Source organism: Podarcis raffonei, chromosome Z, assembly GCF_027172205.1.
Source record: "Podarcis raffonei isolate rPodRaf1 chromosome Z, rPodRaf1.pri, whole genome shotgun sequence".
Classification (NCBI taxonomy): Eukaryota; Metazoa; Chordata; class Lepidosauria; order Squamata; family Lacertidae; genus Podarcis; species Podarcis raffonei.
This window is the reverse complement of record NC_070621.1, coordinates 11805741-11830761: the sequence shown is the minus strand read 5'-3', so window position 1 is coordinate 11830761 and position 25021 is coordinate 11805741. Positions and strand designations below refer to the sequence as shown.

Sequence of the window (25021 nt, the reverse complement as noted above, 5' to 3'; positions counted from 1 at the left end):
ACCTCTTCAAAAAGGAAAAGGTGTAGTTTCCCTCTTTGATCTGCAGATTTCAAATTTAAAGGCTTATTTTTCCTACCCACTTCCAATTTATTTGGAATCCCTCTGCCTTTTAATCTATGTTACAAAGAGGAAAGAGATCTCAAACTGAGAGGACGCTGTTGGAGTGAATGGAATTCCACTCTTGGGAAGGGTACATTCGACTGTGTGCCTTGCAGCTACTGTGATTCCATTGTATTGCTGCCTCTGGGAATGCAAAGAAAATTATTACACAGCCCTTTCCTTCCAGAGACTAGGAACACTTTTTCTTTATTGAATTGCAAGTAATTGCACGCTTCCTTTTGATGTACCACAAAGGTGCTGATTTTTGAAATTGTGGCTGCTTTGCAAACAGATTGAATTCCACACACACAGATTATTAATCCACAATGGTAGTGAACCTATGCACATTGGCCTAGGAGTCAGCCCTACTGAACCCTGTAGGGCTTGCTTCTGAGTAAGTGGCCCTCCAGGTGGCCTGTTGATCGAACATTCATCTTGATCTTTTTGCAGAAAGCTTAAGCCAAGGTTAGATGTAATTAGTATTTACTGAGTTTTTTGTTGGTTTGGGGGCAATTATATGGGGCAGTTCCTAAATTGTCAGCATATCTTCCCATTCATTCTGTGCTTTTCAATGCATTTCCCTGACACGTTCCAAACTACCAAAATCCCAGTTCTTCTTAAAAGTGGGTGTGTCTTGCTAGGGCAACAGAGCACTTTAATCTACTATGCAAACCTAATATTCTGGTAGGTGTTTGAATCCCTCCCTCAAAATAGTGACATTGTAGAGGCACCAAATCTGGGACTGTTTTGACAAGATCCTTTAACTCATTGATAGCCACGGACATTTGTACACTAGCAGAAACAGTGTGAGGACCACAGTGTGAGGACCACTCTAACCACAAATTAAGTGGTCTTGGTAGTGGAGACTGAAGAATCAATGCTGAACTGCCAGAATGAAATTACATGTAGCCAAACATACTTAAAGCTAATTTCATTGTGGTGTTTCATATTTGGTTTAAAAATAGAAGACCTTCTAATGCCCAATAATGTAATGGGAAATTCAGAAGTGCAAGGTCCCTTTGTGATAGTCACAGCCACACCTCTTTCAATGTCATACAACCTGTTAAGGTTATGCAATTATAATAATTATGGATGCAATGAAATAATCAAGCAGTTCTCCATGTGCTGTCTTTCAGCTCGATATGTTTTCTGTGCACATATGTGGGCAAATGATTTTGAATGTTCCAGTACCTTCTTTCAGAGTGACTTGTGTTTTCCATGAAGTTCTAGTGAATGTCACAGAACTTGTACACTGTTCTCTTGAAACTGAAGCACCTTGTGTTTTCAGTACTGTGTTCTTAAATGCTTGGCTTGGGAGCAGATAGAACAACAACAACTTGGTGTTCTTCCTGTTTATCTTCTCCAGAGTGACCCTAGGAGCCAATCTTCTGTGGCTGACTCACCTTCTTTCACTCTGATTCTCTCCAATCAGCATGAAGGGAGATCTCTCAGTGGCTAAAAAGCTCCCCTTTTGTGCTCTGGGATGCTGGAGACAGAGACCTTCCTACAAAAAGTTATGAGTTGAGGACCCTGCACCCGTATAGTGGTAAAATAAGACAGAAGGACACATCTATTTTAGGTTAATGGGCTAAAGGCCACAGCTTTATTGGTTACACCATGTGAGTGGTATTGGCTTAGGCACTGGATCAAACAACCTACATTTGACCCCACCCTGCACAGCAAGGTTGTTAACCTTTTTATAAGGTTAACAACCAGTGGGAGGAGCTTGTTGATGCAAATACAACTGGAAGCTTCCCCTGATGTCACCGGGGGTCGTGCCATGGCCACCAGCAGGGCATCGGACAGGATCCATGACCGCTGGATTCCTTTAACAGAATACCCAAAAAGGGGAGGGGTAGGTGATGGCCACACCCCGCCCACCAACACACGACACATATTCCAATGCCTAACAGGTCTTTGAAATCCTACAGCCCAGCACTGCTACACCATTGCTATAAAAGGACTAGCAATTTTGTTGATTGCAGCTGGATCTTGAACATTTCAAGGAAGGGAGTGGACTGCTGTGTATCACCAGATAACAGAGGATTTTTTTTTAAAGGACACCAATTTGCATTATTGTGTAATATTGTGTAATATTTGCATATGTCCATTTATATGTAGATATAGAAATTTGGAAAGAAGGAGTATGATTTAAATAGAAAGGCAGTACATCTCACCTTTTTGGGGAAGGTTGTGACCAAGTAGCCTATGTGCTTGTTCAGTCTGCTGTCCAGGTGCTCACTCCTGAGGGGTGACTTCAAAGGTCCCTGATGCTCTCCCCTCTTAGGTGTTTTTATCTCTTATAACGGACTTGGACCAGACAGCCCTTCAAACAGAGGGCTGTCCCTTGTAACTTAGGACATATGGCCACCGTGTCCCTAGAACTGGAAAAATTGTCAATTTTGGTTTCTCTCAGTTTCATAATTTTCCAGTTATCCTCCCAGTTCTTCACCTTTCCATCACAGTTTGAGAATCCTTTTTTTAAAAGTCTGCTTGAAAATTCAATGGCATTTTACAGGTTCTTTTTCCTGGTTTGAATGCCATTTTGACTAATACAAACATTTCTGCAAAGTAGTTTTCCTTTATCCATTATCAATGATGTGTGTGTTTTGATATATACTTTGCCTTAACATTTGCAATTTCAGAGGAGTGTGGATTTCAGAGGAGTGTGGATTTCAAAGGATGGCTGCCTTTCAGTCCACTTATTATTCTGGAAAGTTAGAATCAAGGAGGTTTGCCTTTAAATGCAAATCAAATCAAAACTCTCCCCCTCCCCATCCACCCTGAAGCAAATCCTCCATTCATTGGGCCCCGATCTTAAACAGAAGAAAGCCAGGAGTGAATGGTCATCAGGTCACTATCACAGCATAAGAATCAGATCTCATCTGCAGTCATGGGCTTGCAGCCAACTAACCTGCTCAGAGTAGACCCATTAAAATCAGTGAACCTAAGCCAGTCATGCTTATCAATTTCAGTGGGTCTGCTCTGAGTATGACTAATGCTGTGATCCTTGCGTAGCCATTTAATATATTTTGGGGTGGGGAGAGACACCTGACATTTAAAATGAAGTGGTTTTGGTATTTCACATCTTCTCCCGACAGTAGCATGTGCAGTGCCTCTGGATGGCCGGGGGCACATATTTTCGTTATCTGAGTGTGATGTTCAGGTGCCATTATCTGAGCATTTTCACTTGATTATGGTGCATCATTTTGCTTGCCCAGTTCATTTTGCATCTGCCCTAGGAGCAACCTCGAGAAGAGTCGGCTTTGATTATTCTCCACCGCCCCCTCCCCCTCCCCACACAACACCCGTTAAATAAAAATAGGGCATACATAATTAAAGGAGCCAAAGCTTTAACCTAGCAGAGAGACAGTAGGTATAATTTCCTACTTAGTGCTTAAAGGCCTCCCTTTATTAACTGTTATGAAGATAGCTGTTGCTTACTAAGCTCATTTTTATACACACACACACACACATGAAAATTGTTTTCGCTTGGCCCTCCCTTTCTGCAGCAATGGAGATCAGGCTTTAAAAGAATGGCCGGGAACTGTTGGCCCTTGACTGGAGGTTGTTCTCCAGAGAGATGACACCTCCTTTCTTCTCTCAATCTATTATGCTAGGGCAGACCCTCCAAGTGTCCCCATTTTCCAGGGACACCCCCGATTTAGAGAAACCGTCCCAGTTTCTGACTTGATCCCGGAATGTCCCACTTTCCCTTAGGACGTTCCTATTTTCATTGGAGAAATGTTGGAGGGTATGGAGTTATCTGACCCCCGAGCCGTCCAAGGGCAATTCTGTATAGGGAAGTTTTTAAATGTTAAATGTTATATTAGGTTTTTATATATGTTGGAAGCTGCCCAGAGTGGCTGGGGCAACCCAGTGAGATGTGTGGGGTATAAATACTAAAAAAAAAATAAAAAAAAATGTTATGGAATGAGACATCCCTATTTTCATTGGAGAAACATCCAGTCAAACAGGATGCATTATAAGAGTTCAAGGACAGATGTCAGCCAACTCAAGGGGGTGGAGGCAAAGTATGGGCTGAAGAGGGTGTGTGTGTGGCCTCTGGACAGTTGCAAGTGAAAGCACTAGAAGAAGGTTGAGGACATCTCCACTCAAACCTGACTTTAGGAGTAGTTTAACAGTCAAGCCCTCTGCCCAGGGAACACTGAAAATTGCAGTTCTGTGAGAAGAAGAGGGGGTCTCCAACAACTCTGAGCACTCTTAACAGTTCCCAGTATTCTTTGTGTGGGACGTCTGTAAGGCATGATCCTGTTTTAAATGTAGATGTGGATGGTCTAGAGTGTCCATTGCAACCAGCCCTCACTGCTAGAAAAAGCACAATAAATTAGGCAGAAAACACAGGTGGCAAAATCCTCATTTTCTATGCACAATGGATGGTCTCCAGCTAAGTTTTACTCAAGGTGGGCACCCACTTAGTCCTGTTTAATAATTTCAGTAGGCCAGCTCAGGAAGATTAATAATGGATACAACCCATGATTTTGGTGTATCGTCTGCATACAGAAATATTTTATATAGATGTACATATATCTCAAATAATAATCAGTTGTCTCCTATCCATAGTTTTTGTTGTAAAGTGCAGTGGAGGGATGCCTTTATGTCCCTTTAAATTATTCTGTGGGCTTTAAATTCTTCTGGCAGAGGGTGAGTGGTGTGTGGAACTCTTTTTCTGTCCCTTTCCACAATAAAACCCATCCATTTTCTTGAGCATCCTTACACCACAAATCCTCACCCTTTAGGCAGGTCCCACCACAGTGCTCTCTAGAGCATTCAAAACCGCAGTGCACCATGAACCATATGCTGTCATCGCTGCTCCATCACCAAGACATTTTTAACCTGATCATGTAGTGGACATCTGTGGCTGCCTCTTGGCGTGGTGGTTAGAAGAAATGTGAAGATGTCTACTTCACTGAAGCATCCTCTCTAACCCTGGGAGAGATGTGTCGTACACTGTTGCATCTTTTAAAGTACTTTTTTTTTTTGTACGTTTGTTTCAGCAGCAGGCAAACCGGTTTTCTCTTCCTTTAAGGCAGAATCAGATGCACTAGGCACGTCACACATTGCCTTGTTCTGTTCTTGGCTGCTAGGGAGACAGCCATTGGTGCACTGTGGGAGCTTCAGCTGCCACTTTGGTGTGCAACCAGTTGCAGGGCTCTGTTATTTGCGTCATCCTGCAGGCAAGAATAGTGTTACCACATTTCAACACACTTCCAAATTCTGTTTCCCCCCCTAATGCTGTCCTTTACACACCCACACCCATTCACACTGTCCTTAAATCTTAGGTCTGGGCTGAAATGCCCCATCATGTTAGGAATGGCCATAGCTCAATGGTAGAACATTTGCCTATTATACAGAAGATCCCAGGTTCAATCCCTGTTGTTGTTGTTGTTGTTGTTGTTGTTGTTATATATTCATACCCTACCCTTTTCTCTGGCGGGACTCAAAACAACTTACAGATAAAATCAAGAACAGCTAAAAACGTAGGGGGGGAGAATCATTTAAAAACAATTAAACATTGTTAGAATTAAAACAATGTGATATATAAAATCTATTAAAATCATATAAATAGATTATTATTATTATTATGAAGAAGAATTTTTTTTGGTAGATATGGATCAAAGCCTGAAGAACAAGAACTAACCTCTCATCTTTTGATAGTGGCCTGGGCTGCAATTGCTAAGTTTTGGAAGACTTTTGATCTCAATAATCGGGACTATTCCAATACTTGGCAAATGGCTCTTCTTCAAAATATCTCATATCAGCTAAATGTGTCTAGGGGCCAAAGTGCTCAAGGTCCCTTCTTTGGCATAATTTTAGATAATGTTTTTACAAACGAAAGACACCGCAACTGAAAACCTAGAGAACTACTGCCGGTGGGACAAGGCAATACTAAACTAGATGGATCAGTGTTCTGACTCGGGTTTCTGAGATTTAATTTTCATGTATATCTTAACGGCCATGAGGACTAGGAATGAAGAGAAAGAGCTGTATTCTGTCCCTGCTCAGTTTTGCGTTCTATTCCTTTCTTACCTTTATTTGGAAAGGCTTTATTTAACATCACAAATCAAAACAAACAGTCCAACATGCTTTGTGCAGCGGCAAAATATCAGAATAAAGTGACTCCATATGAAATTCCTGGTTTGCATCAAACATTTTAAATGACTTTAAACAAAACAAAACAAAACCCTTAAATGGAACAAGTAGTGAGCACTCTCCCCCCACCCCCACTTTTTACTGCTAATAAGTCACAAATCTTAGCTTGTTATCCTGAACGCTAAGTACCTGATTATTGCAATGGTTAACTTGTAGCGAAGCCTGACAGTCAAAAAGGTTATGGCCATTGTAAAGTGTATGGAACAACTTAATAGTTGGGGGTGGGAAAGGGGGGGCTCCAGACCTGGTATGTTTTAGGTAAGCAGACAACTCTGGACAGTGACAAAACAGTGTGAGCATCTGGAACCAGAGTGGCAGGGACAATAGACAGTTTCCTTTCTTTACAATCACACACACACACACACACACATTTGGGAGAGATAGGGAAAGGAAGAATTTTTATTCAGTTTACATTTAAAGGCAAACTTGCATAATCTACACTTTCTGAAACAACAAGTGAGCACATAGCCATCCTTTAAAGTTAAGTTTTGCAATGCAGTTCTCCAGCCAAGTAGCATGTAAAAAAAAGGTAAAGGTACCCCTGCCCGTACGGGCCAGTCGTGTCCGACTCTGGGGTTGCGGCGCTCATCTCGCTCTAGAGGCCGTGAGCTGGCGCCGTCCGAAGACACTTCCGGGTCACGTGGCCAGCGTGACGAAGCTGCAGCTGGCGAGCCAGCACCAGCGCAGCACACGGAAACACCGTTTACCTTCCCGCTATAAAGCAGTACCTATTTGTCTACTTGCAATTAAGGGTGCTTTCGAACTGCTAGGTGGGCAGGAGCTGGGACCGAACGACGGGAGCTCACCCCGCCGCAGGGATTCGAACCGCTGACCTTACGGTCAGCAAGTCCTAGGCACTGAGGTTTTACCCACAGCGCCACCCGCGTCCACAAAAACCATGTGTGTATATATATGTATTAGTGGAAATAACACACAAAAATGCATTATTGTTATTTTTTTAAAAAATGCATTCTATTAGGGGAAACAGCTTTGCAAAATGTATCTAATCAGAGAAATTCATGTTAAAATGCTGATAGATTTTCCTGAAGATGTTAAAAAAATAAATCCAAAAACTAATGTAAAAATGTGGATAACTACATTTAAGACTGGGAAAACAAGTCCTGAAGTTGATTTAGGGACACTGAAATTGACATGTTCACCTGTTGCTAGTTAGGTGTTTTGTCTAGCTCTGGGAGTGTGTGAGAGATAAATGGACCTGCAGCCGAGCCTATCTGTGTCAACATGGAAATTAGCAGAAATAAGATCTCAGTGAGACTTTGCCAATTTTTGATCACATTTGATGGCTCAGTGTGCAGTAGCAGCAGTATCTGACAGAATCTGACGCGAAGCCATCATTGTTTGATAGGCGACATGCAGTATCCGTCAGTATTTGACAGGATTGGATAGGAGATTTGAAAAATGATTGAGTGTGCTTTTAATATACCAGTTTTCTTCAATTTAACCAAAACCAAAACCATGGAATTTCAGTAGCAAATGTCAATTCTGAACTTTGAATACTGGTTTTGGAACTCAAAAGTGTGATGTTCTGCAACTCTGTGTGTGTCTAAAGTATAGAGACTGGGTTGTACTCCAACTAAATTTTACCCAGAGTAGGCCCATTGAAATTAATAGACTTAAGTTAGTCATGGCCATTGATTTCAATGTGCCAGGATTCTTTAGCCCTTTATTCAGAGCATTGTGCTAAAATTTGGGAAATTCCCCAAATTCACAGGCCAATCTCTCATCTAGACCAGCATCATATTCTCACAGCCAGATATCTATGGGAAACCCACAAGCAGGACCAAGAGTTTTGGAATACAGTGGTATCTCGGGTTACATATGCTTCAGGTTACACACTCCGCTAACCCAGAAATAGTACCTCGGGTTAAGAACTTTGCTTCAGGATGAGAACAGAAATCGCGCGGTGGCGGCAGCGGGAGGCCCCATTAGCTAAAGTGGTGCTTCAGGTTAAGAACAGTTTCAGGTTAAGAACTGACCTCCAGAACGAATTAAGTACTTAACCCGAGGTACCACTGTACTTCCTTCCCCCTGGTAATTCAGAAGGGAGGTGTTTTTTAAAATGAATGAATGAATGAATCAATCAATCAATCTAAAAACAAAACACAAAAACCTTACATCAAAGTTTGAGGCTGTTTGGATGATTTGATAGTAGAAAATGTGCTGGGACCCTTTATGCTGAGGGACTGGAGAGGTCAAATATGGTCTCCAGATTTTGACAGGGCTCAGAGGTCTTTCCTTATCCCAAGGTGGGGAAAATGCCACATGATAGAAATATATAAAATTATGCACAGCATGGAGAAAGGGGAGGAGTCTTTTCCTCTCTCAGCACTAGAACTGGTGAAGCCGGAGGTTGGAAGATTCAGGACAGACCAAAGGGAGCAGTGCATGAAGTTAAAACTACGAAATCCGCTCCTGCAGAAGGCAGCAATGGCACAATCCATCAGGCTTTTCTTAGCGCTTACTGCATGAGGATATGCCTACAGGCACATAAGGAATTGATGTCTGCTTATGCATTTCTCACCAGCCAACTAAGAACACAAAAGGGGAGCCTTACTGGATTGGACTGAAAGGTCCCTCTCACCCAGCAGCATTTCCCCATCCATGATGGGAGGCAGGAAAGTGGCAGCCCTCCCATTGGGCACTCAGCTTCACCTTAAAGCAGAGTAATGGAGAAGAACTGAGTGCTTTTGAAAGCCGTGGTTTTAAAAATTTGTTCTTTGCTTCCATTTTCTTGAGAAGAAGGGGTTAGAACGATGTGGTTTTCAAACACGCTAATGCACAAGGTTCAAGTAAATGGTGTTTGGCCTGATTTGCTTGCACAAAGCTTTATGTGGATGTTAGACAGTGTTTGGTCTTTACCGAGCATTTGTGCTGATTTGTCTACTGGGCGGTTACACATCAATGAACGTTACCCCTGATTTCTTTGTGCAGTGTTTATGTATCAGTCATTCATTGACCCCACTTTCTCCTATCACTGTCCTAATAGCAAAAAGTCAGGGTTAGTGTGTTGTTGTTGTTTTGGTAAATGGATTTGTTGAGCTTGGTAAATGGATTTGTTGCTGCTGCCAATCAGAGTAGGCATTACTCAGCCAGATGAAGCAAGTGCTGACCCAAGTCAAGGCAGTTTTGTGCATTTTATCTTCTGGATGGACAATGGCACCTTGAGGTGGCAAGCTGGTGCGCTCCATGACAGCAGAGTCTGCATTTACTCTCAGGAAGACACATACTGTCACGATCCCCATGGAGATGTCATGGAGGGGATGGGCACATCCCAAAAGGTGGGGGAAGGGATCAGGGAGTTGGAGCAAGATGGCCCAGGGGAGAGATGAGGGGGGAGAAATTGGGGCCTCAAGAAATGTTGGAGGTGACTCAGAGGGTCAGTAATCAAGGGAATCTGGAGCTGGAACATGGGGGGGGGGGTTCCATTGGGTTCTCAGAGATGTGTCCAGCCCCCTGTGAGACTGGACAAGTCTCATCAGGCAGCTGTTATGGGGCTGCTGCCAGCCCCTCTGGTCAGTAAGGAACCTCATCTGGGTGAAGTGCCTGAGAGTAAGTCAGATCTATCTCCAAGGACACAAGAGATGCCAGCTCTGACTTGCACAAACCTCACAGGCCCGGCCCACTTGCAGAAGCGCCTGTTTGCTTTCCCAGTGCAGGGATGCCTGTTGTTCTCCATGCTAAGGCCTATGTTCACCCCACTCTTCAAAGGCATGAGGCAGGGGGAATGGCACTTGTTGGATCAAAGTGTCAGTTCTTGCTTAGCTGTGCGATTCACCTGCTGTGCCTTGCTTATATATTGCTCCGATTTATGCATTAAAGAGTTGGGCAGAAACAAGTTCTTTATCCAGCAGTGAGGGCCAGCACATGTACATAAAACCTGAGCAGACTTTCTTCTTTTAAACCACATAAATAAATGCAGATTTCCAGGAACTAACTCTCTGTGTGTGTATCAGAAAGAGCAAGAGTGAGAGCAAGAGAATGAGAGAAAAACAAGCTTTCGTTCAAATTTGGTTTGATAATATTTGGGAGATTATGAGCTGTGTCGAATCCCAGGCATACACAGAGCAGATCCTAGATCTATCCATTTTAATGGGTCTATTCTGAGTATCTGGATACAAGTTAGTGGCCCTAGTCAAAATTATGGTTCAGTTTCAGGGTCTCTCTGTAACTGGAAATGACACACCATAACTCTCATATATGCTGGAGTCTGATGACAGCTATTGTCCAGAATGTTTGGAGGGTACCTGGTTGGTGATATCTGCCTGAGCATAAAGTTCTTCAACTCTGGGTCCCCCAGATGTTCATGGAAGGCGATTCCCACATCCCCCTAAATGTTGGCCACATTGGCTGGGGCTGATGGGAGTCGTAGACCCCAAACATCTGGAGGGCCGCAGGTTTCCCATCTCTGAGAGAAAAGGAGCTTGGCAGTGTTAGGGGAAGAATGGATAACGAGAGTGGAAGGTGAATGCCAAGACTGGTTGCCAACTGGCTAGGGAAGAAACTGGCCAGGCTGGTTCATTTTGTTTTGTTGATGCTTTTGGGCTCTTTACCAGAAGAGTGAGGCCAAGTTCCTTACCTCCACCCTTCATTCTTTTCTCTCTCTGTCCACCCCCCCCCCCAAAAAAAATCCATAGTTGTCAGCCTTAGGTCATGAGTGGAGAACCTCAGACTCTGAATGTGGCCCTCCAAGTTTCTCTATCTGGCCCTCAGGACTCACCCCAAGCCATGCCCCTCCTTCCCAAGTCACTCCTCTCACTTCCTTGAACTCTGATTGTCCCTCTTGCATTCTCAGAGGGAAGAGAAAAAGACAGGGGCTGTAGAAAGAAACCCCTGAATTTGCACAGCTGGAGTATGGTCTTCTTAACAAAGGCTAAAGGCACACTTATTGCTTTGCCCCATTTTTGCCTCTGACACCCAGAAAAGTGTTAATAATAATAATAATAATAATAATAATAATAATAATAGGCCTTCAGGCTGAAAATGGTTCCTCCTTACCTCTGCCAAAGGGGAAGAGATAGCTTTTGCCTTGGATTTCATGACAACCCACTGTCCCCAGACAACACTTTTGGTGGACTCCGCCCCCGGGCCCAGAGATATCCTCCTCAGGCATTGGCCTGGGTGAACCAGGGTTTTGCATTCCAAGAACTGGAAGCCCCAATGTCAGAGGAAGGGCAGTAGCTCAGTGTTAGAGCACTGCTTTACATGCAGAAGGTCCCAGGTTCAATCCCCAACGGCATTTCCAGGAAACGCTATGATTGTCTCCCAGGCTGGAAGCCTGGAGAATCCCTGCCAGTCAGTGTAGGCAATACTGAGCTAGATGTCCCATAGAGGTCTGACAGTATAATGAAGGAACACGGTTCAGTGGTATTCTCTGCTTTCATACCCTCCAACATTTCACCAATTAAAACCGGGGTGCATGCTTTTCGGTGCTGCACTCCCATGTGTGCCAGCTTGGGCTTCTCTGCCCCAGCCCCCCATTTCCATTACCAACAGCAGCCCCCTCTGTGAGCACCCCACCAGCTCCTCCTCCTTTTCAATGTTGTTGTCATTGTTGTCCTCGACTTCCTTTGCTGCTTCTTCTCTGATGGTGGCTGCATCAGGCAGAGGAGGTGTGACCTCAGGGCCTTGCAGGGGTCTGCACCACCAGTAGCTCCTTCTCCTCCAATTCCATGCACTCTGACTTGGGTGCCTTCCTTTGCGCAGAATATGCATGTCTTTTGGTGCTGATCTCTCGCAGGAGCCAGCTGACTCGTGTGAGAGCTTGGCACCGAAAACAGGACATCCAACTGGAAGCTGCGATGGCTTCTGTAATTCCAGGATTTCCTGGTCAAATTGGGGCTGTAGACAGATATGTGCTTTGCAAGCAGAAGGTCCCAGGTTCAATCACTTTGGATGAAACCCCGAAGAGTCACTGCCAGTCAGTGCAGACAATGCAGAGTTAGATGGAGCAAGAGCCTGACTCAGTACAGTGGCACCTCAGGTTAAGTACTTCATTCGTTCCGGAGGTCTGTACTTAACCTGAAACTGTTCTTAACCTGAAGCACCACTTTAGCTAATGGGGCCTCCTGCTGCTGCCGCGCCGCCGGAGCATGATTTCTGTTCTCATCCTGAAGCAAAGTTCTTAACCTGAAGCACTATTTCTGGGTTAGCGGAGTGTGTAACCTGAAGCGTATGTAACCCTAGGTACCACTGTATAGGCAGTTTCCTCCCTTGAAAGGCATGCAGTCACTCTGATGACTGATTCCCCACCCCCTTTTTAAAATCCTTATTTTTGTATTTTAAAAAAATATATACTGAAAGGCAATGTTTTAAAAGCACACAATATGGCTTAGGAAACAGATTGCATGCTTACTCCTGCTGTGAATACGTGACAACAATGTTTGGCTTTTCCACTGTGGGCTGCCCCAATAGCCAGCAGGCTTCTGGGGCCTATGAAAACAACTTCCACACTGGTCTCAGTTGCTGTGGTGAAGCATCCATGTGCCCAGGACGAGGCTTTGTGTTTTATCCCACCAGCTCATGAATGCGGAAGAGGGAGACAGTGGTCTAGGAGGGGGCGGGGGCGGGTAGAACAGAGTCACTGAGATTTATCTTGTCTTTTGGCTGACAGTCAAGGCAAGTGATTGCCAAGGCAATCTGGCACTTTTTAATCATTTTATTTCTCTCCCTCCACTCTCCGGGGAGACAGGCAGCGTTTAGCAGTCTGCTCAGAAAGACCTTGGGGCAGATTTCAGCGGCGGTGGCTCTGAGGCTCCGATTATTAGCTCTGCTCTTAGGAGCGGGCTCGGATCTTTCCCTGGGGACTCAGTGTGAAAAATTAACACCAGCTCAGTGGCGGATCGGCGGTGGCGGCAGCAGCAACGGAGCGATGTAACTGTAATTACTCCATTGATATTCCTCACACAATAACGCTGTCATTGGTCATTTACATAAACTTCGCTCTTTCTCCTCCTCTGTATGGGGGTGAGAGTGTGTTTCACACACACAAACCACAAAGAGAAGGGAAAGAGGGGAGTTAGGTTGCTTCAGACCCTAGGCGGCATTCATACCAAGCACTTAAAACACATTCACCCTTCAAAAGGAATCCAGGAATTGTAGTTTGTTCAGGGTACTGGGAACCATAGGTCCACGGGGAGGTAAACTACAGTCTCCGGGGTCCTTGGGGATAAAGAAAAATGTGCTTTAAATGCATGGTATATACCGTATTTTTTGCACCATAACACTCACTTTTTTCCTCCTAAAAAGTAAGGGGAAATGTCTGTGCGTGTTATGGAGGAAATGCCTACGGGTGGCATGCCTACGGATTTTCCTCCTCTAAAAACTACGTGCGTGTTATGGTCAGGTGCGTGTTATAGAGCGAAAAATACGGTATGTAGTCAAAGGCACAAGGCTCTGGAAGGTGTTTCCCTGTTATCCATTCTGCCATTTCCTCTTTGCTTTCTAGTTCCAGGGTCTCCATGAAACACACATGCACACACAGAATAGAGAGGCTGGGATGAAGGGAAAAGAGATGATGGGCGATTGTTACCTGCTCTGCACCACTGCTGATAGCTTCTGGGAGAAGAAATGGGGACAGTCCAGAAAACAATGAGCTCCAAAATTTGGGATGGGTTGCTTGTGTATTTCCATATTGGATTTTATGTTTCTGTCACCCCCTCCATCAAAGTTCACAGAAATGTAGGGCACCTTGAGTTAGACCCATTGGTCCATCTAGCTGACTATGACTGGCAGCAGTTCTCCAGGCTGTCATGTCAGGGACTCTCCCAGGCCTAGCTAGAGATGCCATTTGGGACTGGACCTGGGCCTTCTGTGGAGAAAGTCATATGCCCTACCACTCAGCTGCATTTCTTCCCCACAATTGAACCAAGCCCCAGATTGCTTAGCTCAACACTGAACACATCTGAACCAGGGACCTTCTGCATGCAAAGCTTAGTGTTAGGGCAGGAAGAGGCCACACAGCTGCACAGGATACTACTGCTTTATGCCTAATTAGACCATTGATCTATCTAGTTCAGTATTGCCCACACTGACTGGCAGTGGCTCTTGAAGGTTTCATCAGGGAAAATTCCCAGCCCTGTGTAGTGGGATTGAACCTGGGACCTTCTGCATGGAAAGCAGATGCTCTACCACTGAGCTACAGCCATTTTCCAATCTTGGAGCAAGCGTCCATTTGCCTGACATCCAATTCAACCCTTGAATGGATCTGTCTGTTTTTAAGAGGTAGGACTTGATGCTACTAGAGTCTGGTCTGTCTCCAGGCCTGTGACATTTTGCTGCTCCAGACAAAACATCCTGATGCTGCCCCTGTGCCCCTGAGGCTGCCTCCCCCACAGATCCAGACTCCCTCTCCACTCCTACTATTGTGAACATGCTGCCGCCGGCTCACCCTTACAACTGTACCCTCACCTGCTGGTATCACCAGCAAGGGCAGAGCGGTGAGGGCAACAGCACTGTTGCAGTGATGTGGGCAAAGCCCCAGGGGGCTGGCAGTGGCAGGGGTGGGGGTTGGATCTGCTGTCCCTCTCTGTGGCAATTGCATCTGGTTGCATACAGGTATCCATTTCTGTACTGGAGTTCGTCTAGTCAATGTGGCCCTCTGCACATTTGCAACAATCAGCTGCTCGCCCATGTCAGCCTGGCATCATTCTCGCTATGCGTGATTGATGGCTGAGTTGTCCCACCTAGAAAACTTGGCCCACAGGGTGTGCCCTGGATATGTGATGTCAGGTGGGGTAGAGGTAAAGGCACAGCTGAGCCGAAAGAGGCTTGCAGTCACTCTTGATCAGATGATGGGTGCCATCTGCAAAGCCCCATGCATATCACTTTGCCATGCTGGCAATCACCTGGTTGCCCAGGCTTGCAAAGCTCAGATTGTGGCAGTATATAAACCCCAACAACCCGCTGGTGATCAGAGGTTGCATAGTGTCATGCTCTGAGCTTTGCAAGCCCTGATTGTTGGGGTTTTGCATAGCAAAGCCACCATGGGAGCCTCCCTTGGTATGCATGAAGGTCTGCACCCCTGCATAAGGATCTCATTATGTCCTAGGATCTGGAGTTTGACCAGAGCCTTCCATCTCTCAACAAGCCAAGCCTTATGGAGCCTGGCTTACTTCCCTGAGCCATTTTGAGTGCTTTTCTGCTGTGGGTAACCATCCTGTTCTCTCTTTGGTGTGGATGTTAGGAAGGTTAATCCATGGTTAGATCCAACTCACAAAATTCGGTCCTATCAGAATCAGGGGGGTATGGTACTGGGATAATTAACATGACACACACAGCACACATTCCCCCTGCTCAGCTGATATGTGCAGATCAGCTGAGGATAGGGAGTCTGATGCGTCTGATAACCAGAGAGCAAGTCAAACCTCCACTCCTTTTTTATCCTTTTGCCTTTTGCCACTGCTGCTAAAATCAGCAGGGATTTGGGACACCAGGAACAGGGGCAGGAAAAAATGCCCAAGGGGCTGAATCATCTGGAAGGTTACAGCTTTCCCATCTCTACCATAGGCACTGTGGGAGGTTGACTTAAGTGATCCAAGAGAGGGCTGAAGGGGAGCTGAAGGGGAGTGACTGTAGCAGCTCTCACTTCTGAGAGCTGCTACAGTAAATGAGAGGCTGGTAACCATACTTCTTCAGGGGCTCTGTCTGGGCTTTCTGATTAGCAATGGCTGTTTTATCCATGAGCTTTGTGACCTGGTATCACATAACAAGTGCGTGTAAACTCTCTCCACTTCAGATCATAATGGATGCAGCATTCTGGCAATTAGGATCCAATCTGCCCTTTTATTTCGGAGAGTAAAATTTGTTTTTAAAGTAAACTTAAAAAAAATAATTGCTGCGTAGTTGTTCTCCTGCTGTATACAACTTTTGCTCCCCTTTCCCTTTCCCAACCCTGCTTTGTCAAACAGTCTTGATGGGTTAACTGTCCTCCTGGTGGGCTGCTGATGTTGCAGCTGTGTTCACAGTATGTTTGTGTGTCAGAGAGCAAGATAAAAGAAGTTGACTGTGTTGGAAATTGGGCTTTAATTGCTTAATTAAAGACTTTGGAGTGTCAGATCTTCCCAGGGCCAGGGCTACCAAAATGTTAATCATTTGTTTGCCGCCCACAACATGGATTATTTGGGTTGGGGGGCACTGCTTGCTTGCCACACAGCCCACCTCCCCATCTTTCTTGCCTCAGCCCCTCTGCTCCACCAATGGGCCTCTGGGGCAAAGTGTTGTTATTGCTGTCACTGGCGAAGCCCCAAATGCCACAGCAGTGTGGGTGTGTGGGGTGTGTTTGGAGTGTTTCAAATGGGGAGGCATTGATGGAAGCCACAATTGCTGCATCACCCCCTCCTCTTTTTTTGTATTTCACAGGATGAATATTTAATGAAGCCCTACCCGTGTGTTTATTTGGTTAGCTTGTCGATTTTTATTGTTCCGTCAATAGCTTCTCATCTAGGACGCGGTGATGATCTTTAGTGGAGGCCCCCCTGGGAGGCCCAGGCGTTAAATGCAATTATGGATTTTGGAGACCCCCGCCACGGGTTTGATATTTTCCCACTGATCTAATTTGCAGGCTGGTAGTTTATTGTTTGGCATTTTAATGGCGTCAGGACGCCATTGGAAAATTTGATTTCTCTTGATAATTTCTCCTCCCCCTAATGACATTAGCGCTGATCATGGAGCTGCATGGATTTCTAAAAGATGCAATATATAGGAAAATCTTAAAATTATTTTCTTTTAAAAAGAACAACAACCAAAAGAAGAACAAACGGGTGAAGATTTTGAGCTAAACAGAAAATGGGCTTGCTTTACTATGCAAAACATTCTTTTGCTGTTTTAGGTTTGGGGTTGGGGTTTTTTTTTGGCAGAAAAACCCACACATTCTACTTACAGAAGGGTTCAGTGGTAGAACACGTGCTTTGCATGCAGAAGGTCTCAGGTTCAATAACTACCTGCCTTGTAATGTAACTACTGGCTCATCTAGCTCAGTATTGTCAACCCTGACTGGCAGGGGCTTTCCATGGCTCCAGGCAGGATTTATTCCCAGCCCTACCTGGGTATAACCTGGGGCCTTCTGCATGCAAAGCAAATTCTCTATCCCTGAGTTATAGAAATAATAATATTGGGAAGTGGGAACACAGAGAAGTTTCTTATACTGAGCTGTGGTTCCTTTGATCCCCGTTTGACATCTCCAGGTAAGGCTGGAAAAGTCTAATAGAAAAGGGTCAAAACTTGGGGAAGAGTATGTGTTTTGTCCTGCAGCAGGTCCCAGGTTCAATTCCTGGTATATCCAGGATGGCCTGGGAGATACCCCTGCCTAAAATGTTAAAGAGGTAGATTGCATGTACTACTACACCTCTCTCTGTGTCTTCCATCTGGACAAGCAAAAGTCACAACCAGAGCTCAGGTTTACCCTCCAGCCAGGCAAAAACTCTTTGGGCAAGAAGCAAGGCTAGTGGTGTGTGTGTGTGTGTGTGTGTGTGTGTGTGTGTGTGTGTGTGTGACATGGGGAGAGTTCTAAATGGCAGATAGTCCCCAAGAGGGGAGCATATTTGCTCTCTGGGCCTGATGTTGCCCATCCTTGTGTTAGAGTGTAGGATGAGGAAATTCACTGGATGACTTTGGGCCCCTTGCTGTCTTGAAGTTGAGCCCATACACAGGGGATTAGCAGGGATAAATTGGGACACACCATGGAGGCTACCTTGAAGTATTTGGAGAAAAGTGTGGGATAAAAATGTCATAAATGAAATGTAGGGAGCCCTTTAAAAACCCACAGCCCTTTTGAATGTTGCAGGAAGTCATGAGTTAATCGTTCTTCAGCCCTTGGAAAATGAATTATTTAATTAACTACATAAAACAGACTGAAGAGGTTTCCTTTTTCCCTGATTAATAAATCAGAGGGATTCTAGATTTATTCAAGACTGGTATTTCACAATCAGTTTCAAGGTGTGTGGATGTGCATGAATGTGCATAAATATGTGTACACACAGATACATGAGTACGCAATGTTCTTCTGTGCCCGGCACACACTTATGCATAATTATGAAGAATACAAGGCAGAGAGTGCAGGGAGTCAATTGTACTTTCCCCTATATGAGCAAGCCATTCAAATAAACCATATGGGACCAACTAGATCAAGGCCTGATTTCCCCTCCCCCACTCCATGGGCCACCCCACCCAGACCCTGCGAATGGAGCTCCAGCAGATCATGAAGGGTAACTTAGGTTCAGTCATGCAAAAGGAATGAATGAATAGTGATGGATGGCGCCTCCTCTCTGTCAGTTACCTGGTGTCACAATGATATCAGGTGACCTGCTTTCTACCCATGTGGTGCAAAAACTAGTCACAGGGGCTTGTAAAGTGCTGTGCACATCATATACGATGTCAAGGTGCAGGGCAGTGCGTGTGGCTTGACAAAACAGCCCTATGGGCCATAAGAGTTCTCCACTCTGACATATCCCATTTACTAATGTGAGAAAGCAATGGGCAATAACAGGAGCATGATCTATTTATGAATGGGAGTGACAAGGGTGTGGAATTGTCAACCGATCCCCTGCGGCAACCACTGAAAACATGCCAGATTCATCCGTGTGAGAAGAACCTTAAGAGAGCCTACTGGATTAGGCCAATTGTGCATCTGTTCCAGCATCCTGTTCCCACAGGTGGTCAACCATATTTCTGTAAGAAACTGGCAAGCACAAGAGCAGCACTCTCCCTTCCATTGGCTACCAGCTACTGGTATTTGGGATCATTACTGCCTATGACTGTGGACTTGGGAAGTTGTGTTATATTGAGTCAAATCACTGGTCCATCTAGCTAAGCTTTGTCTATGTCTAGCAGTATCTCACAGGGGTTTCAGGCTGGAATCCCTCCCAACACTACTCAGAGATGTCAGGGATAGCGTGGCCAGATCCAGGTCCGGTTTCAGGAACCGTAAAGATGGGCGAGCCCTTGTACGTTCCCATCAACAGTTATATCAAAGTGCAATCCATCGAATACTGATGGAGTTTTTGAAGATTGCTCGTTTCTCAAACAGTTCCTAAAAACAAGCCGAGGGGGCTTCACGGTTGACAGCGTTCTGTCAGCGTAGCGAGCCTGCACACGCTTCGTGTCAGTGGTGGGTCCGAAAAAGGCAGAGATTGCCTTACATCCGCTGCTTCTCCCTTTAGGATAAATGGCAATTTCATGTCGAAAAAGGTAGTCTCAGATTTCCGCCCACGTCTCCTTCCTGACAATGTGGTGTTTTTTCACGGTGGGGGAAGAAAAAGGAGAAAATGCGCGGAAGGGGAAAACCCAATTCCCTTCTGCAAGGCCTGTCAAAGTCAAAACTTTTTGCAGTGACATGCTACCATCCAGGCTCGCGGTTTCCCCCTTTCCTCTGATGCCGGGAGAATGTTTCTTTTCTGTCTTTCAACAGAAGTGCGGAGGCCGGGCAAAGCGAGCGTTATAAATCTCGCCAAGTGCCAGAACTGGGCGGTCTTTGTGGTTTTGCAAGTTCATGCGCTTTCCAGAGAGTCGAGCGACTCTCTCCCTCTCCCTGCCAAACACACACACACACACACACACACACACACACACACACACACACCACCTCATTTCATCCATCAAAGCAGAAAAACTGAGCAGAAACATAAATGAAACCATTTCAAAGGAGCTACTTGTAGGAGCTTTGCAGAGAAGGCTGCTGTGAAGGAGGCTTTGTAGGGAATCATAGAGCCAAAGGCTCTCTGTATTGATTGATTGATTGATTGATTGATTGATTGATTGATTGCATTGTATCCCATCTTTTCTCCAAAGGGTTCAAGTACATGGGTTTCCCTCCTTCTCATTTAATCCCCACAGCAACCCTGGGAGACAGGTTAGGCTGAGAGGCAGGGAGTGGCCCAAGGTTACCCAGTGAACTTATGGCCAACTGGAGATTTGAACCCTGGTCTCTCCCAGGTCCTAGTCTGACACTCTAACCACTACACCACATTGACTCTCACATTGGATCACATATGTACTGGTGAATCTGTCATATCTATATCTATCTATCATCTATCTATCTATCATCTATCTATCTATCTAATCTATCATCTATCTAATCTATCATCTATCTATCTATCTATCTATCTATCATCTATCTATATCTATCTATCACCTATCTATCATCTATCTATCTATCTATCTATCTGGAACCCTTTTCAGCTTGAGGGCCACATTCCCTGCTGGGCAACTTCTTGAGGGCCACAAGTCAGTGATGGGTGATCCAGGTGTACACATCCCACTGTATCCTCCATCCAGGTAAGAAAGAAGCATCATCAGAGTTCAAGGACACATTCCAGGCAAAAAAACAACCCAGGGTGTGAGGCAGGGTCAAAGAGGGCTTGTGGCCTGGGAAGAGTTCCAAGGGCCAGACGGGGAAGCTTGGAGGGCCACATTTAGTCTCTGAACCTGAGGTTCCCCACCAATGGTGTAGGGGGTACAAGGTGCATGCACTGACTTCCCCAAATGTTTCTGTTCCCACCTTCAGCACCACAATCTTCCTGCATGGTGCAGAAAGTTCTGATGGGGTATTCTATACATTCTGCCAATTGCACTTAGATGTCTCCCTTTGATCAGGAACTTTCTATTGTCAATGGGATTCCTAATTGCTATTAGAAGCCTCCTTGCATCAATTTCAGGATGTCAAGTGTGTTGGTTGAGACCAGCTCATTCAGAACCATACGCACTTTACGTGGCCTTTGCCCTCAGCACCCCCTTCTCTGGTAACCTTGCAAAGGCCATGGCTTACTACCTCTTGATCTTTTTTTTTTTTTTTTAAATCTCACATTCCCAACTAGCCACATCCAAGCAAGGATGGCCAAGGTCTCGATTTGCCAGACTCGAAGGCCTGGGGGAATGGTCCATTGTGCAAGGCCCATTGCCGCTGGAGTTAGAGAAGCGACCAAGTTTTGGAAGGGGGAAGTTTGGCTGAATGACACCAAATGCCTGAACCTCCTGGTGATTTGTTAGCGGATGATGGATGAGTGCTGCTTCTCACTCAGCAACGCCACTTGGGCCCACAACCTTTCTCCAGGAATATCTGTCAAGTTGTTAAGTGGACGGCTGCGGTTGGTGGTGAAATAAGACCTGTGTAATCTGATGTTCCACTTAGGGAAGGAAAACACAAATTCCTGGCACCTCAGACAGGGCTATGCCTGTTGGACATGACTAAGCACTTTCAAAAGGGCTGCTCAGCCCTCTCAGATAGTCACCTCCATTACAGTTTTTTAATTGGGGGGGGGGGGGATGCTGTAGGTCTAATGAAGTTGGACCTATATTCCTGGGTATTGTTCTTGAGGGTGGTTCCCAGCAAACGTGATCCAAGCATGGTGGTGTGTTTTTGTTTCCTTGTTCAGAAGCCTTTGTTCTGAGCGTGTATAATTCAGAGACCTGCAGGGATCACTTTCCCCCAGAGAAAATTCAGCTTCATGTATTCTATTGATTCTTCCCCAGAAGCAGCCCTCTGGTTTGGGGTGGGCATCTTGCTTTAGGTGAAAATTCCTGTGGACCAAGGATGGGGAAAGCTCAGGTGATGTGCCCCCCCCGACCTATGTCCCTGGGAACTCCCCTTGGGCCACACCCACACCCCTTGGCCAACTTGTCTGGTGTTTTTGTCTGGATGGAATAGGTCTTTGAACACCAATGATGCCTCTTGCTTACCTTGCCAAGGCTTAAGTTGTTTTAAACTGGTTGTTGTAGTTTTTTGCATTGTCCCCCACCTCCTTAAACTGGCACTCCTGACAGCATCATCAGGATCAATCCCCTTCCCCATAGACAAATTATCCTGCTGGCAGACCTCTTTGGTCTCAGCCACTTCTCACTTCTCCTTCACACACCCCTCTTGCTCCAAGGCTGGCATGTGCAAGGGACCAGCTGGTACATACGCAGGCGGATTTGGCCCAGCAATCGCTAGTTGCTGACCCATTGCCAAGCCTCCTCTGAGTTATCCTCCCCTTTTTTATAACCCCTTTGCTCAGTTTGCCTTGTACATGGAGAGATGGCAGTGGGGGGAGAGAGAGAATGAATATTGTATCTAGTTTGATCTATGTGATTTAATTTGATGGCCAAGAAGAAGGATCCCAGTGACAAACTATAATATTCATGAATGCATAATTCCCATTCTTTAGCAAATGTGAACTGTCCTTCTTCCAGGCTCTCTCCTGTTCTCTCTCCATCTATCTATCTTTTAAAAACAAAATATTTTGGCTTTATTTATTTTTTCCCTCTCTTCTCAGCATGAGCTGACTGACTATGATTTCTGGATTCTAATTATAAATACAGAGGAGAGGTTTGCCAGAGAAAGGGAGATGAAGAGAGAGGGGGGGAGAGGGAGAGGGAATGTGTTCAGATCTTTGCGTCCAGCTCCATTCAGTCACATACCAAAATATGTCATTTGTTCTAAAACAGCCAGGAATTAATAACATAGCTGCATACCCAAAGAGAAAATGCCAGGCCTTCAGGCTCAAAGTTGGGTAGAAGAGCCTTCTGCATGAAACCAAATTAGCAAATGCTCCCCGCTCCATATAGACAAACTACATTTGCGTGCTGTTTTCTTGAGATCCCATAACATGTGATAACGAATATTTTGGTCTGCTGCCTCTTTATAAGGAGTTCGTTTGCAGAGACGAGGTTTGAACAGAGAGGCATTTGTGGGTCACAGAAACTTAAGAGTTGTATCCAAAGTTAATTGTACTCAGAGTAAACCCATTCAAATTGGGTCTGACGCAGCAGTAAAAATAAAAAAAGTTCAGAGGAGATACGATAGTCATCTTCAAATATCTGACAGGCTGTCACGTAGAAGATGGAACAAGCTTGTCTTTTCCTGCTCTGGAGGGTAGTACCCAAAGCAATGGCTTAAAGTTACAAGAAAGACAATTATGACTGAACATCAGGAAGAACTTTTTGACAGTAAGAGCTGTTCAACAGTGGAACCGTCTCCCATGGAAGGCGGTGGACTCTCCTTCCTTAGAGGTATTTAAGGAGAGGTTGGATGGCCATCTGTCAGGGATTCTTTAGCTGTGATTCCTGCATTGCAGTGGGTTGGACTAGATGACCCCTGGGGTCCCTTCCAATTCTACAGCTATGATTATACCATGGACATCCCTAACTTAGGCCGCACTCACCATGTACATTTAAAGCACTCTTATACCACTTCAAAGAGTAATGACTTCCCCCAAATAATCCTGGGAGCTTTAGTTTGCTAACATGCATGCTTTTCCACAAATGATTTCAATGAATGTGGAGCCTTCTGAATGTTATTTCCCCAATATGTGCATTTTTAGCCACATTTGCCCTTAATATACACATTTTTGTACACATTTTGGGTTGCACAGTAAAATTTGAAGTAGTGCAATGCCTGCATTTCAGCCTACGTACTTATTTATATTTTAGAAAGTATGAATTAGGTAGGTTTGTGCTAAAGTGCAAATTGAATTAAATTTCTCCCCCAGTGCTTAGGGGTAGCTTTCATGTTTGAAATCGCTTGCTGGATCGGGCTGTCCATGTCAGGTCCAAGACCCTTGGTGAATGTTTGGCCACGAAGGATGCCAATCTATTTCTGTACTCAGTTGTGGGGGAAAGAGGTTCCAAGTCAATGTTTCTGAAATCCCCAAAACAGTCTATAAGCTTTGGTTGGTCTGTATGATCAAGGAGCCCATTTATGGTTTCTGGGACTTTTGAGGTAACATCACAGTGCATCACAGGCAATATCTTGTCATCCTTACACAGCCCAGTGAAGATAAGCATGCATTTGTATTATTACTATTGCCATATCACACCGGTGGGGTCTGAGGTTGAACGACTTCCCTGAGGTCAGTTAGTGAGTTCAAGAGGAAGGCAAGATTTGCACACAGGACTGTTATTTATTGGATTTCTATCCCACCTTTTTCTCCAAGGAGTTCTAATGCATGGGTTCTCCCTCTTCACTTTTAATCCCCATGAGAAACCTGCAAATTAGGTTCAGCTGAGAGGCAGTGACTGACCCAAGGTCATGCAGTGAGCTTCATGACCAACTGGAGATCTGGATCTTGGTTTCCCAAGACCCTGGTCTGACACTCTAACCACTATACCACATTGGAACTCAGCAATGTAGCAATGAATTAAGTCTTGCTAAGCTGAATTCCAGGGAGTCTTTGAGCGGGTGGGGGAGGGGGGAGATGAATTAATCTAATAACTACAAAATGTAGACAGTAGCTCAGATTGCTTTTTAAAAGGGGTTAAATAAATTCAGGGAGGGTAAGTCTACCATTGGCTATTAGGGATGACAACTGAATGTGGCCTCCCAGTTCAGCTGCTGGAGAGCAACAGTGGAAGAGAGATGTTGCCCTTATGTGCTGCTTATGGACTTTCCTAGTTAGTTCAGCAAACCTTTTTTAAGCCTGAGAGCCACATTCCCTTCTGGGAAACCTTCCAAGGGCCACATGACCATGATTGGTGGAAGCAATAGTAGACAGAGTAACAAATGTCAATCTCACCTTTGTAGAGTAGGCTAGCTTCCGAATACACACAGGCACACCTTTCCAGGCAGGCAAAAACACTTGGTGTGTGAAACAGGGGAGGGTTCTGAGGGCCAGACAGAGATGCTCGGAGGGCTGGATTTGCCCCACGAGCCTGAGCTACACATGGACAGTTAGCCAAGATGGAAAACAAGTTTCTTGAACAGACAGACCCTTTGCTTTGGTCCAGCCAGGCTCTCCCACATTTTCTTCTTAAGAGATAC

At 45.1% G+C, this 25021-nt stretch overlaps 1 protein-coding gene across 3 annotated transcripts in view; it reads left to right on the top strand.

The window, feature by feature from the left end:
- LMX1B (LIM homeobox transcription factor 1 beta) overlaps nucleotides 1-25021 on the top strand; it is a 153498-nt gene that overhangs the window by 40832 nt on the left and 87645 nt on the right. The window lies entirely within an intron of this gene.